This window comes from Triturus cristatus, chromosome 1_2 (genome assembly GCF_964204655.1).
Source record: "Triturus cristatus chromosome 1_2, aTriCri1.1, whole genome shotgun sequence".
Lineage (NCBI taxonomy): Eukaryota > Metazoa > Chordata > Amphibia > Caudata > Salamandridae > Triturus > Triturus cristatus.
This window is the reverse complement of record NC_140580.1, coordinates 291,663,579-291,684,407: the sequence shown is the minus strand read 5'-3', so window position 1 is coordinate 291,684,407 and position 20,829 is coordinate 291,663,579. Positions and strand designations below refer to the sequence as shown.

At 50.5% G+C, this 20,829-nt stretch overlaps 1 pseudogene; it reads right to left on the bottom strand.

The window, feature by feature from the left end:
• The window catches only part of LOC146867192 (serum paraoxonase/arylesterase 2-like), a 160,983-nt pseudogene extending 155,074 nt beyond the window's left edge, over positions 1-5,909 (bottom strand).
• Positions 5,910-20,829: the final 14,920 nt, after the last annotated feature.

The window sequence follows — 20,829 nt, the reverse complement described above, 5'->3', positions numbered from 1 at the left end:
ATTGATGGCACCGCAGATCCTATTTTATTATATGCTGACGATGCGGTCATCATGGCTAGAACTCAGTTGGGCCTTCAAAAGGCTCTAACCAGTTTTTCTCTCTTTATGAGTTCTAGGGGTTTAAAAATAAACATAGGGAAAACCTTTACCATGTGCTGCTCGTCTAAGAACAAATTGCCTTGTAAGACTTTTATCGATAAGTCTAAGATAGAACTTACTAGTACTTTTTCATACTTGGGGATTGTTTTTAATCAAAAAGGTACTTGGAAAGCAGCAATTAGGGCCAGGAATTTTGCCTTTGCTCGTACCATAGGAGCAATTAGACAGTTTGCCAATAAATTAGGGGGCAGGCCTGTACGTATTTTAACGGATATCTACAAGTCTAAATGCATATCAACCGCTTTATATGGATCTGGCATATGGGGTATTGCAGACCCCCAGGAAATCCAAGTAAAAGAAAACAGTTTTCTCCGCTATCTGTTAGCGGTCCCCAAATCGACTTCAACATATATATGCCATAAGGAACTGGATTTGGTCTATATTTCGGATCTTATTAAAATCAACCCATTACTCCTATGGCATAAGATATGGACTTCAGAAGCAACTGTTTTTAATAGATCTATTTTGAATGATTGTCTCAAACTAGAGAGATGGAAAGACATTCATTGGATCCTTTATGTTAAGGAGTTCATGATTAATATGGGCCATCAAGCTTTTTTTGATAACCCCTCCTCGCTATCCCTGATCTCCAGAAAGGTTTTTAAGAAAAGTTGTCTTGTTTACCTGGAGAACAAAAGATGGCTTGAGGAGAAGTCTTCTGTAATTCAATATAACGCACTTGCCCAGGGCCCTGGCTTGCAGCTTTATCTGTCTCCTGACTACCCTTGTTATGACAGAATGTTGCTATCGCGCCTGAGAACTGGTACCATTTACAGGTTGATAACACTCCCAGTGAGTAATGATTGGTCCTTTAATCTAATTAATTGCCCCTGTGATGATCTTGCCTTGCAATCTTCAATACATTGTCTTTTCTTTTGCAAGTACTATGCTTGGGGAAGAAAGAAATATTTGATTCCCCTTCTTAAGATCTGGGGCCTAAGACAGTGCAAATCTGCGTATCTAAAACTACTCCTATTGGAAGATGAAATAACCATTAGTGCAGTATCCAAGTTTTTAAAATTCGCAATCCGATGTAGATTAACTTTGGATTAATTTTATTAATGTTTGTCTTTACGTCTGCTATCCCCTTTTATGATGAACATAACTTGTATGAAATTCGATTTTGTTTTTAATTATGTTTCTTTTGACTGTGATTTTATGATTTTAACTTTAAAAATCGAATAAAGCTATCTTTGACTTGACTTGACTTGACTGCTACTAACACCATGAAGGAGAGTATAGGCTTACTGTACTTTTCTTCACACGTGTACATTGATGATATCAGAAGGCAGCAGGAGTAATACAACACAATGCCATGGCCTGCAGAGTGGAATCTACATGGAGAGATGCAATGATTCTCTACTCCCAGGTCCATGCAGATGTCCTGCCCAAGCCAACCGTCCAAGTTCTTCTCACCAGGGATACAGTACTTTTAATAGTGAAGCACACTGTGCATCATGGCATGCTTTGCGGCATGGTCAGCCTTGCTGTTGTAAGTCCTGAGACTGAAAACAGTCCCCTGATCTGACCACTGAGGCTGACTATTCTCAGAGGCCCCATGCTGGGTGTCCAGAGGTCACTGAGGCTAACCATCACATTCAAATAGCTCACCAAGGCTGCCTCTCTGCCGGGAGAAGGGCGCGGGGGGCAGAGAGACGGGAGAACAGGAGAGTGGTAAAATGTAAGAGAGAAGGAAAGAGAAAAGGAAGACCAGGCCTCAGCAGGTGACTAACTGAGCAGCATGGAGAGGGAGAGCTAGGGAAAGGGTTGTTAGCCTCAGTGACCTCTGGCCACCCAGCATGGGACCTCTGAGAACAGTCAGCCTCAGTGGTCAGGTCAGGATGCTGTTTTCAGTCTCAGGACTTGCAACGGCAAGCATGCCATGATGCACAGTGTGCTTCACTATTAAAAGCACTGTATCCCTGGTGAGAAGAACTCGGATGGTTGGCTTGGGCAGGACATCTGCATGGACCTGGGAGTAGAGACTCATTGCCTCTCTCCGTGTAGAATCCACTCTGCAGGCCATGGCATTGTGTTGTATTACTCCTCCTGCCTTCTGATGTGGCTGGTGGCCTACAAACATGGCTAGCAACCAGCACCAGCCATCATTTTTTGGAAATGCAACCATGTAATCATTAAGACCAGCAAGTCCCAGCTGCCTCTTCAGATGAGCAGCTGCAGCCACTCTGGGTCAGAAGAAACACCATGGAGGGGGGTACACGACTGTGCAAAAAGCTAGAGTAACTAGCAGTGTCAGCATGACTTTGCATCAGCCACCTCTGTGATTACCATCTCAAAGTTGCTTGTAAATGCTGGTTTCTAAGACAGGAAAGCTGGGTATGGTTTTGGTCTGACCCTCCACATCTAGAAAAGGACCATCACAACCAATAGACTTTAAGCACACAAGTCCTGAAGTGTACCAGAACCTGAATTGCACTGGGCACTCACCGCTCCACTAAGGGGTGTACAGGTCTAGCAGGGAATCTATTGAAAATCTAAAACTGGGGAAAAGAATAAAGGCACTCGACACCCAAGCAGAGCACCAAGTGAGGCTTTTGGCACTGCAACAGCTTAGTATGGTAGGTACAGGATATGTCTGGCATTGCCTAAATCGATGACCTATGTTGCTGTTTCTTGGGATTGCTGTTATTAGTGAACATGGGGAAGTGTTACTTATCATAGTTAAACAACCAAAAAAACACTGTAACCACATGAGAGGCCAACAATCAGGTGAGCAACCTGTCGTAATATTATAGACTACTCTCCAAAGAGGTTTATGAATATGTACCGCTTCCCACTATAAAGGGGGAAGGAGAGGGTGTGTGCTGCTCAATTGGAGTTTAAACCTTTTGTTGGTGGTGGTTACAGAGCAACATTTCAATCCCAATTTGTAATGGAATATCTCTTTCCCAGCTCAACTCCTCCACTACAACCTCTTCTTTGAAAATGATCTCCAGGCTCAAGTCGGCGTGAGTGTCTCTCTGCCATCCATCTTACACCCCACCCACACCCCAAATATAACCACTAGACTTACTGCTAGTGTATGATAAGTGTGCCACCCCTCTAAATAAGTGAATCTCGTTAACGCTTCAGAGTTGCAGATGGCATTCCTTTGCTAAAAACAAAGTACATTTAAAAAAGAGTACCCCTAGTTTCCACCAGGTATCAGCTACTCTTTTCCAAAAGCCTTGAAGCGCACCTGCTACCTTCCCCATTTCAACCTCCTCAGCCCACTGCAGAAGTCCTTCACCAACTCCTCGAAAACGGTCCTCGCTCTAACTTGGTCATCTCTGCTTGAACAATCACTTTTCTTCTCGGCCTCTCCACAGCATCCACATACCCTTTGCCCTTGCACCCTGTTCTACCTCATGTTGCAATCCATTCACCGAAATGCCACCTATTGAAGCAACAATCTTGGTCCATAATAATGTGGCTACTGGGAGTAGGGCCATTTGCTGAACAAACTACATTAGATGAGGTAAACTCTACCGTCCATTACATTTATAGAGCATACTACTAATTAAGTGTTTTATGAAAAAGAGTCAGAAACTGAAGTTTGCCTTGTAAATGGTGAACAGGTTATGCTGCATACAGGAAAAAAAACGCAAACTGAGAGAACAGTTGCAACCATGAAAAAGTAAAGCATTCGCTATATGGGTGTCCACATTCCTGGAGAAAGATTGTCTTTTTTAAGTCTTCCTCAAGAACTAAACAAGAAATCAAACCTCAAACCTTTACACAAAAAAACCCAGTGACCCACTGGACCCCAAATAACCAAAACTGCTGACCTTCAGGAAAGAACTCAGGACTCACCCATACTACTTGCTTCAACACTCCAACTGGTTAATCTTGACAAACTGTTTTTATCCATTTAAATTTTCATCCACATCTTGAAATCTGAATTTACTAGCCACAAAACAACTCACGGTTCATAAGTTACAGCAACATCCAACAGACCTGGAGAGTGACTGATGCGGTCTGACAAAATTCTATTGAAGAAAATTACTGGTGATGTGGTGCCACTCTATGGATACGCAAAGCTAACACTGCAGATCACCTTGAGACAGACCAAACAAATTGAGACTCAGGAAGAAATGCTCAACCTCAAATATACACAGACAAAAACGCCCTCGACCCATATCGTTACAGAGGAGCTGCTCTACAAGCAGGATCAGCAATCGTTTCTGTGGTAAGATAAGTTAAATAGTAAAATGTTCCCTCCTCAGCAATGATTTGTATAAGACCGAAAAGGGGTTCTGCACCAGACACAGAACCACTTAAAATATCTTCACCGTACTCCTAATGAATTGCTTAAATAAACTGTGTTTTGCCTCCAAGATACTATAATTTAAAAAATCCACATTCTGGCACCATCGAATGAACATAGCGGCTAGATTCACAAAGTCAGAAAGTTATCCTCTTAGATTTATTCTTCAGTTTAGATCAAATTCCTTTCTTTGTTGGGATTCATGGAAGACCTCAAGTGAGCTCAACGCAGCCTACCAAAAGTTTAGATTTTCTTGAGTATTGCAGTGAACAAAAGGAATGCATATGAATTAGCTGTAAATGCTATGCCAGTAAACAGAGGGGTGGGAGGGGGGATACACCACATTTTACAGGCAGAACCAGATGCCTAACCCTAATTGTGCATTTTTGTGTGTGGGGGGGGGAGGGGTTATATAGCGCAAACTCGACCCGAATGTATCAGAGTACTTTACATGAGCACCAGTTGCCTTACAGACAGACACATTCATTTTGTTAGGCACAGGGAGAGTATGCCCGCTGCCCGGGGTCCACGCAGGAGACCCCATAAGAGGGCGGCCGTCTTAGTGCCACAAGAAGGCACAGGAAGCAGCCACCCAGTCGTTGGGACCCTCTAGGGTCCAGTAGGGTATCGTCACTTCCGGGGATAGGAGGCGGGGGAGCGGGGTATTTATACCTACCCGGCCCACCTGGCGCTTTCTTTCCCGCGACCCTGACGCCGTTTGATGATCGCCGCAGTGAGGCTGCTGCAGTACACGAGGTTGGTTTTGGCCCCCCCTTCCCTGCACGGTGTTGTGCGTGTGTTTTTCGGGGTCGCTGCTGAGGGGCAGGGGGGTGGCGGGGCTGGGTCCCTGGGACGGGGTTTCACCGGGGCTCGCGGGGGGAGGGGGGGAGGGGTTTGTGATAAAGTCTATTCTTTAATCTTCTCTAGTCAGGATCGGGCCATGGCCCTCTCGTGTGTCCCGGGCACTCTTGGGGTGTGTTTGCGGCGGTGCTGGGGCATCCTTGTGGATCGGGTTTTGCGGGGCCGGCTGCGCACTTTTTCGAGGTCGCCCGGGGATCCCGGCCTCCCTCGTGCTGTTGTGTCTGGCCTTAGCCTGGTTGCGTTTGGTCTTACCTCACCAGGTAGGACACATGCTGGGGGGGCTGGGGGGTGGACTTCGCCGCACGGGTCGATCAGTCGTGTGCGGGGTATGGGGGGGACTTGTGGGTCCCGGGTGCTGCTCCAGGCACCCAGCATTTCTGCGGGCGTTCGGAGCGAGGGCCGCTCCACGGTGGACCTTCCGATCCCCGCCTGCCCTCATCCCATCCCATCCTGGCCCCGCGGACTCACCTGGGAGCGCTGCCATGCTCGGTGGGGATCCGGCGGATGTGGCCGCTGCCTCGACGTGCTGCCTTTTACTCTTGCGGCCATGTGTGCAGCGGGCGCAGCGTGGGGCAAGCTTGCAGCGGGAGCGCCTGCCCGGTACTATCTGCAGGCGGTGCATCGCTGCGCTGCCGCCTCTGGTGCAGGTAACCAGGGATCGAGTCTCGAGGTCGCGTCCACAACCTGTGATTGTGGGCAAATCACTTAATCTCCCCGTGCCTGAATGTCTAATGTAATTACGGTGCGATGTAAAGTGCTTAATACCTTCGGGTCGAGTTCGCGCTATATAAATATGCAACATAAATAAATAAATAAATAAAATGGCGGTGGCTTCGGGCCTTCTGGCTCTCAGGAACTGTGTTCGTGCGGGAGATCCTGTTGAGTATGCGAAGCTGCTCAGTGGGCCAGCGCGATAAGGCGGCACGCGCGCATGCGTACTCATAGATCAAGATATGGGGGAAATGGAGCGTTTTAACTGACAAAAGCACTTCCTTTTAGTGCGCGTGGGCTCGAACATAGGTGTTAGAGAGCCGTCTAGAGGAGAAGCACGGGTCAGTTAGGAGCAAACTGATTTGGGCAGGTTTGACAATGGCATACGTACATTAGTTGGGGCAATATTAGGAAATGTGATGTTTCTAATGTCATGTTGTGCATGTTTTAAACGTATAAAGTACATTAGAGATTATTCCTGCTACATTGGCAGGCACACAAATTATTCCTGACGTCAGGGCTATTGTGCAGGAATGGCCAATGCCATTGATACATAGGACATCTGGCAAGGGGCAAGTGGGGGCAACTATAAAAAAGAAAAGATAAAAAAAACTTTGTTTGTCTTCCATGCTTGAACAGGGGTACAGTTATTTTCTACTACGAAAAGGGAAAGTGACAAGGTTCAGCCTAACAGTTAGGTATGGGGGTATGTTAATTTCTGTTGGTTTGCATTTCAGCACTCTCAAGAGAGCGACAAGCATGGCGCCAAACGTCACGGCCTGGGCAGATCAGGGATCAGGAAGTTTGGAAAGGGAAGCCAAGTGAAAACCGGACTGGTTGGCAAGGACCGGGGCACAATAAAGCAGAGAGTGTTTTAATGTTTTGATTATAATTTCAGAGCGTGAGAGAGGCACTACGCAGTGATGCGTTGACAGAAATCAAGAACAGGTATGGACAGGGTGATAATGAATGGGGGAGACAGGCAGGTAAACTTGGCTATTTAGGGGGTCAAACACTGCAAAGGGACAGGTCACTTGCGGGGGATGACTCGGGTTTTAACCCGGGGGCGTATGTTAACCTGCTTCTCTTCATCTCCGCACGCAGAGCACACACGGAATCTGGATTAAGGGCACATACGAAAAAAGGTCCACCGGATTATTCTAAGCATGTGAGTATAAAGAGGGGAGTGGAGCTGAATTGCGGGTGATCCAGGCCATGTAGGTCCTACGGAGAGAAAGGGGAATGCAAGGTTGGTTTAGCTGATTCCTATTTTGTCTCCTCAGAGGTGGTGTCGGTCGGGCCAGAGAGGCGGCATGGAAGGCCAGGGTTCCCCCCCCCCCTATTCACGCAGACGTCCCAGGTCGAAGACTCCTTGCCCGAAACGTCCCAGGAGGCTCAGTGGGCATCTTTTTTTTATCTTGATGGCCAAGACCAAAGGCTTGGCAAGGGCCACGGCTCTCTTGAATACAAGGGACCCGGAAGACTCTGGGATTGGCGTTGACACTCCTATTCCTGAGCAAGAGCACATTTTGGAGTCTGGTTCTTCTAGGCCTAAGCGAGCACGCAAGCCTACGACTAAAGACTTCCCGGCGGATCCGCCACCACCCAAGACCACGGCTCCGCCTGCGACTAGAGACACTGGTTCGCAGCCGATCGATTCCCCGCCCGTGGTTCCGTCCATCTCTCCAGTCAGCGTGCCGGCCGCAGCGAATTTCGCCACCCAGGAAGACATGGGTAAGATCTTGGACACGTTGAGGGATTTCATGGCAGAGGTCAGAGCAGGTCATCCTGGGTCCAGCTCACCCCAGGTGGTGGGCAAGCCAGGCTTGGATACAGGGGGGGCGCGGGTGGCTGCGGCGGCCTGGGCTAACCAGGGTTGCGGCCTTCAAACACCTCTTGCGGTCCCTGCTATTGTGCCCCTTGTTTCTACAGGGGAGATTAACCAAGTTACGCCTAATCAGGCTGGGGCATTGGGGGGGGAAGTATGTACTCCCACTACAGTTAGCCCACCAAGCACGAAGACAGCTAGCACAGGCATGGACCCCCCGGCCGCACAGGGGGGGCCATTACCGCCCACCAGTACTGTTAGTGGTAGTCACCTTTCGGGAACGAGCGAGCTCACTGCAGGGTCCCTTCCTAGTCCTGTGCCAGCATTGGTATCTCCACAGCAAGTGTGCAACCCTCCCGCCCCCACACAGTTAGTTTCTGCAGCGCCACTGCTCTCTGGCCGTTGCTCCCTGGCATGGCACGTGCCTCAGGCGGCCAAGGAAGCTATTTGGAGGCGCGAACTGATAGACATTTTCTCGCTGTTATTACTTGGCCAGGATGGTAGAGACACCAGGAAAGCGGGGGTAAAGGAAGAGGACAAAAAGGTACATTTTCAGACCTGGCCTGAGAAGAACATAGAAAATTGGCTTGAGGCTTTCTCGATTCTGTCGGCAGTCATCATAGAGAAACAACCTGAGGTAGCGCTGGGGCTCCTGCAGTATGTTAGGTTAATACACAAGGAGGCATTGAAGTGGGGTGGAAGTGGATGGTTGAATTACGACAGAGAGTTCAGGAAGAAGGTGTCCATGTGTCCGGAAATGTCTTGGGACCAGAAGGAGGTCCAGCTTTGGCTAGACCACATGGGTTCCCGTGCACACCATTCCACGGAGACGCAAGGCAGATGCAGACCGGGGGAACGGTAAAGGTTCTTTCCGTTGGGAATCACATGGTTTTAAACAGACATTTCATGGGTGGGGGGGGAGGGTTCAGAAGGGGTGGCCAGAGAGGTGGTAGGAAGTCATGCTCTTGGGGCAAAACGTGCAAATTCCAGCACGTATGCAACTCTTGTGGTGGATCACACCCTGCGGTCAAATGTCACACTCAACAGGAGAAATTGCCTACCACAAAGGGCAAGCAAGATAGTTGAGGACCTAAGCACAACCAATTACCATGTCACAAGCCTCCCCTCTCCCAGCAACTGCACACTTCTGACTCCCTTGTCTCCCCCAGCTATACCCTCCCTCCCTTGGGACTCAACCACAGTTACCGGGCAGGTAGTCAAGGGTCCTTCACCAGTCAGCCTGGCCAACATCTCTCCTCTCCTTAGACAGTACCCCAACAAGCAGGACGGCCTGCTACTGCTGCTAGGCTTCAGCGAAGGCTTCCGGATTCCCTATGTGGGCATGCTGGGGAGTCGGGAGGCAGACAATCTTAAGTCAGCAAGGGAACATCCAGCAGTAGTCAGGGCTAAGGTGGAAAAGGAGAGGGCTATGGGCAGGGTGGCGGGACCTTTTCAGGGGCTACCGTTGGAGAATTTTGTTGTTTCTCCTCTGGGAGTGGTGCCCAAGAAGGAGCCAGGGTCATTCAGACTCATCCATAATGTGTCCTACCCTGAGCGAGAATCTGTCAACCGTGGGCTTGAGGAAGGTTCTTGCTCTGTCACGTATTGTACGCTGGATGTAGCAGTGGACTTAGTCAGGAGGGCGGGCAAGGGGGCATGGTTGGCAAAAGCAGATATCGAATCGGCGTTTCGCTTGCTACCAGTCCACCCGAGCAGCCAACATCTGCTAGGTTTCAGGCTAGATGACAGATACTTTTATGACAGATGCATGCACATGGGTTGCACAGTATCCTGTGCCTATTTTGAAGCGTTCAGCACTTTCCTCCAGTGGGCACTGCAAGTTAGGTACGGGGTGGTAGGCGTTACGCACTACCTTGATGACTTCCTCTTCATAGGAGGTCAGGGCACTCAGGATTGCAGGGAGGCTCTGGAAAACTTTGAGGAGTTGGCTCGTCACCTGGGACGGGGTTTCACCGGGGCTCGCGGGGGGAGGGGCTGCGGGGTTTGTGATAAAGTCTATTGTTTAATCTTCTCTAGTCAGGATCGGGCCATGGCCCTCTCGTGTGTCCCGGGCACTCTTGGGGTGTGTTTGCGGCGGTGCTGGGGCATCCTTGTGGATCGGGTTTTGCGGGGCCGGCTGCGCACTTTTTCGAGGTCGCCCCGGGGATCCCGGCCTCCCTCGTGCTGTTGTGTTTGGCCTTAGCCTGGTTGCGTTTGGTCTTACCTCACCAGGTAGGACACATGCTGGGGGGGCTGGGGGGTGGACTTCGCCGCACGGGTCGATCGTCGTGTGCGGGGTATGGGGGGGGACTTGTGGGTCCCGGGTGCTGCTCCAGGCACCCAGCATTTCTGCGGGCGTTCGGAGCGAGGGCCGCTCCACGGTGGACCTTCCGATCCCCGCCTGCCCTCATCCCATCCTATCCTGCCCCCGCGGACTCACCTGGGAGCGCTGCCATGCTCGGTGGGGATCCGGCGGATGTGGCCGCTGCCTTGACGTGCTGCCTTTTACTCTTGCGGCCATGTGTGCAGCAGGGGCAGCGTGGGGCAAGCTTGCAGCGGGAGCGCCTGCCCGGTACTATCTGCAGGCGGTGCATCGCTGCGCTGCCGCCTCTGGTGCAGGAAACCAGGGATCGAGTCTCGAGGTCGCGTCCACAACCTGTGATTGTGGGCAAATCACTTAATCTCCCCGTGCCTGAATGTCTAATGTAATTACGGTGCGATGTAAAGTGCTTAATACCTTCGGGTCGAGTTCGCGCTATATAAATATGCAACATAAATAAATAAATAAATAAAATGGCGGTGGCTTCGGGCCTTCTGGCTCTCAGGAACTGTGTTCGTGCGGGAGATCCTGTTGAGTATGCGAAGCTGCTCAGCGGGCCAGCGCGATAAGGCGGCACGCGCGCATGCGTACTCATAGATCAAGATATGGGGGAAATGGAGCGTTTTAACTGACAAAGCACTTCCTTTTAGTGCGCGTGGGCTCGAACATAGGTGTTAGAGAGCCGTCTAGAGGAGAAGCACGGGTCAGTTAGGAGCAAACTGATTTGGGCAGGTTTGACAATGGCATACGTACATTAGTTGGGGCAATATTAGGAAATGTGATGTTTCTAATGTCATGTTGTGCATGTTTTAAACGTATAAAGTACATTAGAGATTATTCCTGCTACATTGGCAGGCACACGAATTATTCCTGACGTCAGGGCTATTGTGCAGGAATGGCCAATGCCATTGATACATAGGACATCTGGCAAGGGGCAAGTGGGGGCAACTATAAAAAAGAAAAGATAAAAAAAACTTTGTTTGTCTTCCATGCTTGAACAGGGGTACAGTTATTTTCTACTACGAAAAGGGAAAGTGACAAGGTTCAGTCTAACAGTTAGGTATGGGGGTATGTTAATTTCTGTTGGTTTGCATTTCAGCACTCTCAAGAGAGCGACAAGCATGGCGCCAAACGTCACGGCCTGGGCAGATCAGGGATCAGGAAGTTTGGAAAGGGGTGCCAAGTGAAAACCGGACTGGGTGGCAAGGACCGGGGCACAATAAAGCAGAGAGTGTTTTAATGTTTTGATTATAATTTCAGATCTGGTCAGAGCGTGAGAGAGGCACTACGCAGTGAAGCGTTGACAGAAATCAAGAACAGGTATGGACAGGGTGATAATGAATGGGGGAGACAGGCAGGTAAACTTGGCTATTTAGGGGGTCGAACACTGCAAAGGGACAGGTCACTTGTGGGGGATGACTCCGGTTTTAACCCGGGGGCGTATGTTAACCTGCTTCTCTTCATCTCCGCACGCAGAGCACACACGGAATCTGGATTAAGGGCACATACGAAAAAAGGTCCACCGGATTATTCTAAGCATGTGAGTATAAAGAGGGGAGGGGAGCTGAATTGCGGGTGATCCAGGCCATGTAGGTCCTACGGAGAGAAAGGGGAATGCAAGGTTGGTTTTGCTGATTCCTATTTTGTCTCCTCAGAGGTGGTGTCGGTCGGGCCAGAGAGGCGGCATGGAAGGCCAGGGTTCCCCCCCCCCCTATTCACGCAGACGTCCCAGGTCGAAGACTCCTTGCCCGAAAGGTCCCAGGAGGCTCAGTGAGCATCTTTTTTTTATCTTGATGGCCAAGACCAAAGGCTTGGCAAGGGCCACGGCTCTCTTGAATGCAAGGGACCCGGAAGACTCTGGGATTGGCGTTGACACTCCTATTCCTGAGCAAGAGCACATTTTGGAGTCTGGTTCTTCTAGGCCTAAGCGAGCACGCAAGCCTACGACTAAAGACTTCCCGGCGGATCCGCCACCACCCAAGACCAGGGCTCCGCCTGCGACTAGAGACAATGGTTCGCAGCCGATCGATTCCCCGCCCGTGGTTCCGTCCATCTCTCCAGTCAGCGTGCCGGCCGCAGCGAATTTCGCCACCCAGGAAGACATGGGTAAGATCTTGGACACGTTGAGGGATTTCATGGCAGAGGTCAGAGCAGGTCATCCTGGGTCCAGCTCACCCCAGGTGGTGGGCAAGCCAGGCTTGAATACAGGGGGGGCGCGGGTGGCTGCGGCGGCCTGGGCTAACCAGGGCTGCGGCCTTCAAACACCTCTTGCGGTCCCTGCTATTGCGCCCCTTGTTTCTACAGGGGAGATTAACCAAGTTACGCCTAATCAGGCTGGGGCATTGGGGGGGAAGTATGTACTCCCACTACAGTCAGCCCACCAAGCACGAAGACAGCTAGCACAGGCATGGACCCCCCGGCCGCAAAGGGGGGGCCATTACCGCCCACCAGTACTGTTAGTGGTAGGCACCTTTCGGGAACGAGCGAGCTCACTGCAGGGTCCCTTCCTAGTCCTGTGCCAGCATTGGTATCTCCACAGCAAGTGTGCAAGCCTCCCGCCCCCACACAGTTAGTTTCTGCAGCGCCACTGCTCTCTGGCCGTTGCTCCCTGGCATGGCAGGTGCCTCAGGTGGCCAAGGAAGCTATTTGGAGGCGCGAACTGATAGACATTTTCTCGCTGTTATTACTTGGCCAGGATGGCATAGACGCCAGGAAAGCGGGGGTAAAGGAAGAGGACAAAAAGGTACATTTTCAGACCTGGCCTGAGAAGAACATAGAAAATTGGCTTGAGGCTTTCTCGATTCTGTCGGCAGTCATCATAGAGAAACAACCTGAGGTAGCGCTGGGGCTCCTGCAGTATGGTAGGTTAATACACAAGGAGGCATTGAAGTGGGGTGGAAGTGGATGGTTGAATTACGACAGAGAGTTCAGGAAGAAGGTGTCCATGGGTCCGGAAATGTCTTGGGACCAGAAGGAGGTCCAGCTTTGGCTAGACCACATGGGTTCCCGTGCACACCATTCCACGGAGACGCAAGGCAGATGCAGACCGGGGGAACGGTAAAGGTTCTTTCCGTTGGGAATCACATGGTTTTAAACAGACATTTCATGGGTGGGAGGGGGGGTTCAGAAGGGGTGGCCAGAGAGGTGGTAGGAAGTCATGCTCTTGGGGCAAAATGTGCAAATTCCAGCACGTATGCAACTCTTGTGGTGGATCACACCCTGCGGTCAAGTGTCACACTCAACAGGAGAAATTGCCTACCACAAAGGGCAAGCAAGATAGTTGAGGACCTAAGCACAACCAATCACCATGTCACAAGCCTCCCCTCTCCCAGCAACTGCACACTTCTGACTCCCTTGTCTCCCCCAGCTATACCCCCCTCCCTTGGGACTCAACCACAGTTACCGGGCAGGTAGTCAAGGGTCCTTCACCAGTCAGCCTGGCCAACATCTCTCCTCTCCTTAGACAGTACCCCAACAAGCAGGACGGCCTGCTACTGCTGCTAGGCTTCAGCGAAGGCTTCCGGATTCCCTATGTGGGCATGCTGGGGAGTCGGGAGGCAGACAATCTTAAGTCAGCAAGGGAACATCCAGCAGTAGTCAGGGCTAAGGTGGAAAAGGAGAGGGCTATGGGCAGGGTGGCGGGACCTTTTCAGGGGCTACCGTTGGAGAATTTTGTTGTTTCTCCTCTGGGAGTGGTGCCCAAGAAGGAGCCAGGGTCATTCAGACTCATCCATAATGTGTCCTACCCTGAGCGAGAATCTGTCAACCGTGGGCTTGAGGAAGGTTCTTGCTCTGTCACGTATTGTACTCTGGATGTAGCAGTGGACTTAGTCAGGAGGGCGAGCAAGGGGGCGTGGTTGGCAAAAGCAGATATCGAATCGGCGTTTCGCTTGCTACCAGTCCACCCGAGCAGCCAACATCTGCTAGGTTTCAGGCTAGATGACAGATACTTTTATGACAGATGCATGCACATGGGTTGCACAGTATCCTGTGCCTATTTTGAAGCGTTCAGCACTTTCCTCCAGTGGGCACTGCAAGTTAGGTACGGGGTGGTAGGCGTTACGCACTACCTTGATGACTTCCTCTTCATAGGAGGTCAGGGCACTCAGGATTGCAGGGAGGCTCTGGAAAACTTTGAGGAGTTGGCTCGTCACCTGGGGGTTCCACTCGCGCCAGGAAAAACAGAGGGTCCGGCCCAGATACTAACTTTCCTAGGGATTGAACTCGCCACCATCAAAGGAGAATCCAGGTTGCCACTTGACAAAGTCCAGGACTTAGCGAACCAGATTCAGTTTTTATCAGGTCAGGACAAGGCATCCCTGGGATGCATTCAAAGCTTGCTGGGGAAACTTAACTTTGCAGCTAGGGTTATACCGGCCGGTAGAGTGTTTGCACGTAGGCTAGCCAGGGCAACGGCAAAGGTAAAGAAGAAACACCACGTGGTAAAGCTAAGTAAAGGTATGAAGTAGGACCTTTCCATGTGGGCCAATGCTTGGCGCAAAAAGAAAATCACGACCCGCATTACAGTCCTTGAACTGTTCCCTATAGTGTTAGCTCTGCATCTTTGGCCGACAGTTCTTTCAGCACGAAAGGTAGTTTTCTGGTCAGACATGAACATGGCTGTGGTCCAGGCCATCAATTCACAGTCAGCGACTTGTCCCCTAGTTTTGTGTTTGCTGAGGGAGCTGGTACGAGTTTGCCTAATCAACAATGTAGAATGCAGGGCGCGACACATCCAAGGGGTTCAGAACATTGCAGCTGATGCTCTCTCTCGTTTTCAGTGGCGCCGGTTCCGGGAGGCGTGGCCGAGAGCGAGAGAGAACATGACACCTTTCCCGCCTCACCTCTGGTTCCTGCTGAAGTTGTAAGGCGACTGAGGGGACTGGGCGAGCTGTCCCTGGCGCCAAGGACCAGTAAGCGCTACCGTGCGTGTGTGGCAAAGTTTTGTGCAGTAACTGGAACCTGGGACTAAGGGAAAGCATCTATACAGTGCAGGGTGCAGAAGTTTGTTATTTGGGCCAGAGACGAAGGGAAGAGCCACCCTTGGATAGCGAGCCATTTGTCAGCAATAAGCCACCATGCAAGACTACTGGGGCAGGAGGATCCAACAAAATCTTTCTTAATCAGGGCTGCGCTTAAGGGATGGGCCAGGTGCGATCCTCGACCACCAGACACTAGGTCCTCGATTGATTTTGAAACACTACAGGGGATGTTAGACTGCGTGCATAGGGCCACAAATTCTCAGTTTGAAGCAGGTTTGTTCTCAGCCACATTCAGCTTGGCATTTTTTGGGGCCTTAAGAGTAGGCGAGTTGGTTGCGAGGTCCAAACTGGAAAATCTGGTATTGCATTGAGCAGGCAGGATGCCAGCCTGGCCGGAGATGCCCTCACAATTTGGTTAAGGAGGTCAAAGACAGACCAAGCTGGGGAAGGGAGGGCTATTGTGCTGCATTAGCTTGAGATAGACAGATATTGCCCGGTGAGTCTGGTGTCTGCCTACCTAGCGCTCCGCCCAGCATCCGAAGGTTATCTATTGATACATGAAGATAGTACCCCTCTCACCAAGTTCCAAGTACATAGCATCATTCAGGCGTGTTTATCATTGTCAGGAAATAATGTACAGGGTAAACGCTTCTGCAGCCATTCATTCCACAAAGGGGCAGCCACCACAGAATTTAGGGCAGGGCTGTCAGCTGAACGCATCAAGCAAGTGGGACGTTGGGAGACCCAATGTTACAAAAAAAACATCCGTCCCTCAAGACCTTTTCACGTGGCTGGGGTCTAAGGAAGGGGTTGATAGTGACGACCGTGGAACAACATGAACAATTTGCGGCTATTGTGGCCGGTGGTGTGATTTGTTAGGACTTTTGTAGACAAGCCTACAAGGCAATATATGTTGGGTGAACAATTGATGGACATACGGTACAACTTTGCGGCCCATGATGCTGGTGGCGTGCGTTGAAGTGCAATATGTAAATTGTAATTTTAAATGTGGTTTAAGTCAATAAAACCTTGCAAACTTTCATTTCTTTAATTGCCAGGGACCTCGTTGTGGGTGATTGGACATTCAGGCGTGTTGCGATTGGCACGGTGGGCAGAGAGCAGGAAATGGAGACACGGTCTCACAGACACTGACATTGTCTGGCTAGGATACCCAGGCATGCGCTGGACCTGCTTACTGGAGAAGTTGCAACAGAGACTGGGGGGAGGGATTCCCCCTCCTAATGTATTGGTGATACACCTGGGAGGGAACGATCTGGCATCTGTGGGTAGGAGGGCACTACTACAGGAAATGACGGTAACCATGTGCAAGTTGAGCAGCCAGCTAGGGACCTGTGAGATCTGGTGGTCAGAGATAACACCACGGTTGGTGTGGCAGGTGGCGCGTTCAGGAGAGGCCATGGAGGTCTCTCGCAGGAAGATCAACAGCGCCATGAAGAGATTCACCGGGTAAAGGGTTTTTGGCTTCATACGTCATGGGTTACTGCACACCAAGGTCACTGGGTGTTGGGAGAATGATGGGGTACACTTGTCCAGGGTGGTCATTGACCTGTTCTTACTTGACCTGGAAGAGGCTTTAAGGTCAGCAGGTTGTAAGTAAAGGATATGGTGGGGGGCTCTGGGGTGACGGTGGCCACACCCAGATCTGTGGTGGAGTTACAGGGCGATCCAGAGGCTGTAAGGGACATATGGGTACCCTATGCAGGAGCAAAACAAGGGTGCAATGGCCGAATATCCACAGGGAGGTCCTCCGGTTGGACCCTGGAGGAGCGACGGTGCCCCGTTAGTCCCACGGGCGGTTGTTGACCTGAGCAACCGGGGGTTGCCTGGCAGGTTCTGCCCCTCTAGGGGGCGTGAGCAAAGGGGGTGGGCTGTTGGCCCACAGGGGGGAGTTGTCTTCCCTCCCCCTAATATGGCAAACACCGTTGGGCATGGACCCAGTATAATTTGGCTCATTAGGCGGCAGGCGGCGAGGGGCTGCCAGCCTGAGGATCGCCCGTAAGCTAACCCACCAATCTTGGCATTGTTGTAATGCTAATAAACCTGCAGCAATATTTCTTTCCACACAAAAGGTATCGTGTCTGGTTATTTCTCTAACATTGCTGTAGAAGGGGCGGGGTGGTGAGTGTTGCCGATATTGGCACTAAGTGCTTTGCCCAGAATCACAGGATGTTTAGCCGCCAAAGAGACTCGAACCCGGTTTCCCGCTTCAAAGTCGACTGCTCTAGCCGTTAGGCCATACTGCCAAATTGTCCACATTCAATATCAATTCTGAGTGTGTATATCAGGCATTGAGAATTTACATATGCAAATTGCTTATGTCCGCACACCTGAGTTGAAACTGGGCTTGCCTAAATAGTTAGCTAATCGGCTGTAAATTACGCGAGACAGCAATGAAAAAAGACATTGTATGCTTCAATTAGCATCAGGATGAAGTTAAACAGCATGAAAACATGAGCCTTACATCTAACAGGGATGCAGTCTCGGGGAACGGCAGTGGGTAACGGATTTGGGACGCAGTCTAAGGGGTGGCATTTTGTCAGCCCCTGGGATGGTTAGTTGCTGGAGAGGGCGGTCGCTACGGAAGGAAGCTTGCAGTCTTGCGGGGTCGTAGCCAAATCTGACTCACGGGGGGATTGGAGTAAAAGCAGACTCACAGGGGGGGCGGGGTTATTGGCAGGAAAGGCAGGCTCACGGTCAGTATAAGGGGGTAGAAGATTCACAGGGGCAGGGGCAGTTTCACGGGGTCGAGGCAGGCTCACGGGCGCTAAGAGAGGAATGGCAGACTCATGGGTGGTGAGAGGGGGAGACAGACTTGGGGCCGCAGACCCTGGTGTGAGGGAGGTGGCAATTATGTGGGGGTAACGTAGAATTGTGAGCGAGGAGGGTAGGCAGGCTCGTGCGGGGGGATGTTCGTGGGGGGAGGCGAACATGGGGAGACATACACTGAAGAGAAGGCGCTATTATTAGGAGCGGGAACGGCAGTCTTAGAGGCATGGTCCTTCGGGGAGAAGGTACCATCCATGTGGCATCGTTTTGGCGCGTGGTGAACGTGGTCTGTGATGTCTTGGAGGTGTGTTAGGCCTCCCCGTCCCTCGTAAAATCAAGTGACCCCTCCCTTTCCGTGAAGTCCCTGGCCAGCGATCAGAGCTGCTAGGAATGCTAGTTACTAGAAGGCAGAAGCCTGGGGAACGCGCCCTGGACGGCCCCTCTCTGCTGTGTGGGTGTGCATTAGCTGTGTGTGTATATGTGGTGTGTGTGGTTCGTCCTCTGACTGGAAGGGATTGAAACCTCGAGAGTTTGTGCAAGTTTTTTTATTACAGTTTCAGGGCTACGAGTAGGGGGGACACATGTATGCATTATTGGAGAAGGAAACAAAAGAGGCCTTTGAAAATGGTAGCCCCCGAAAGGGCATTAAATCACGTGCCACGTCTGCTTCCTTTACAAGAAGCCCTCAAGTGGTGCTCGCACGCGCGGTGTAAGGAATGTAGCTGCCATTGTGCCCGACGCTGCATGAGAAAGTGAAAGATAACTGGAAACCTGATCCAGAACAGATGGCACCCTGTATGCTCCCGAGACCCCTAGGCCATGGAAGTGAAAGTTTTGAGGGAAGGCGGGACATGCACCCGTCTTTGGCCATTTGCGTGCTTTCAATTATTGAAAGCCACACCAAAGGCCAATGGGATGTGTGGAAGGAGGCAGACCCACACGGAGAAGGCTCTTGGAAGTCTGAAGTGATTCCAAGAGCCTCTAGGCGAGACCTAAAAATGTAAATCTCAAAACACTAATTAAAAAGATTCAAAGAAAGTGTACCCAACTACACCTATTGAGAGAGACCAACTTCTAGTATCTAACCAAGGAGTTACGTAAGTGCTAAAAAACGAACCTCTCCAAACTCAAAATAACAAAAAACCAAGCTTCACCAAGGCCTGTTCATTCTATGGGCTTTTCCTCGGTCGGCTGGAGCCTATGGAGCTTGGTATTTGAAGGCAGAGGGCGGCTGCTGTTGCCAATTCCGCTTTTTATAGCTTCCCAAAGTAATTACAGCTGACACGAGACTAAAGGAAAGAGATGAGGAAAGAAACAAACTGGTTTGAACATTTTTGCCAGAGGTGATATCGGTTCTCAGTGCGACCCTATGCTTCACTGCTTTACTTTGGACTTAAGTGGAATAACCCCCTTCACATCCACCAAAGGCACCCGATTACAAAGAGAGCTTGTCCCAATACCCTAGTTTTAGTTTGCAGTGCACCACACAACTGCGCTGGTGGTTAGATAGCAAAGCTGTTTTTTTGTGGTGTTTTTTTTGTGATAACAATTTTTATTGAAATAAGAGAAAGAAAAAGTACAAGGCAATGACAAATCGGCAGAAGGTCCATGTTATAATGATACAGAGTACAACACAGAAATGTAATGAGAATACCATAGCTGTCCCAGAGATGAACCAGGTTGTGAACTTCTCGTCTGAGTGGTAAACAAAAAAACAAATTAGGAGACATGAATATATCAATAGCACATAAGACAGGTGAGATCGTATAGTTAGGCAGTCATTACGGGAGCGAGGGCGTGGGTTCCACATCATTCTTCGGTTGGTCCAGCAATAAGTCTCTTTCACGTCGCAATTCTATGAATGGGGAGATACAGATATCACTGTAGTTGTTCCATTTCCCCCATTTATGGTCCCATTTCTTGGGGCACCCTCTGTGTTTGAACACCTCTTTCTTAACAATCATGGCCCTGTCCATGTCCTTAGCCCAGTCACGCAGGCAAGGGGCCGCCCCAACCCCCCATTTCTGTGCAATATTACGTTTTGCGATGGCCCATGTTTGTTCAGTCTGCGTGAGATCAGTGGCCTCCCACACATTGAGAAGGCAAAGCAGGGGGGAGGCTTTCAAGGTCTTGCCACAAGCCCTTTTCATTTGTTACGTGACTCTATCCCAATAATGCCCCATTAGCGGGCAATCCCATAAAATATGGAAGAATGTGCCATCATCATCTATGCTCCACAGGTCCAACTCCCAACTTCGTCGCAGGCGTTGCATAGGATCAGGGTGATTGTTTACTAGTTTTTTATAGGTAAGGGATATTACTTTTGTGGGCATGGGGTCGAGTATCAATCTGTTCTCTAAGGGGGAAAACGCTGGCAGGGGGAGCTCCCTGGGCATGGCTGGAGAGATGGCATGACTAATCTGAAGTTATCGGAAAGTTTCAGTGTGTGCCAGCTGATATTTGGTCTGTAGTTCGGCAGAGGTAGCCAATTTCCCCTTCACCCACATGTCCCCCACCGTCGAGATGACTATCATATCCCATCTGTCAAAGCCAGGGCATTTACTAAGTTGAACAAGAATATCAAGTTCCCAGAGTGGTGTGGCTTTCGTCAATTGGTTATGCCAGCCCCATTTCTTAGTGATTCCATGCCAGACCTCCAATGTGCTTGCAGTGGGACCAGTAAGATTAAGCTTATGGGGGTTTGTGTATAGTGCTCTATTATATCCTCCCCGTCCCAAAAGCCAGCGGTCTGTGCGAAAGTTTGGATCGTCGTACCCCCCCGTACACCCACCTATTAACCGCAACCAGTTGTGATGCCTGGTAATAGAGTCGCAGGTCTAGCAGTGCTATGCCTCCGTCGTACCATCCCATAGTGAGTTTATTCATAGATATTCGCGGTGCCCATACACCCCAT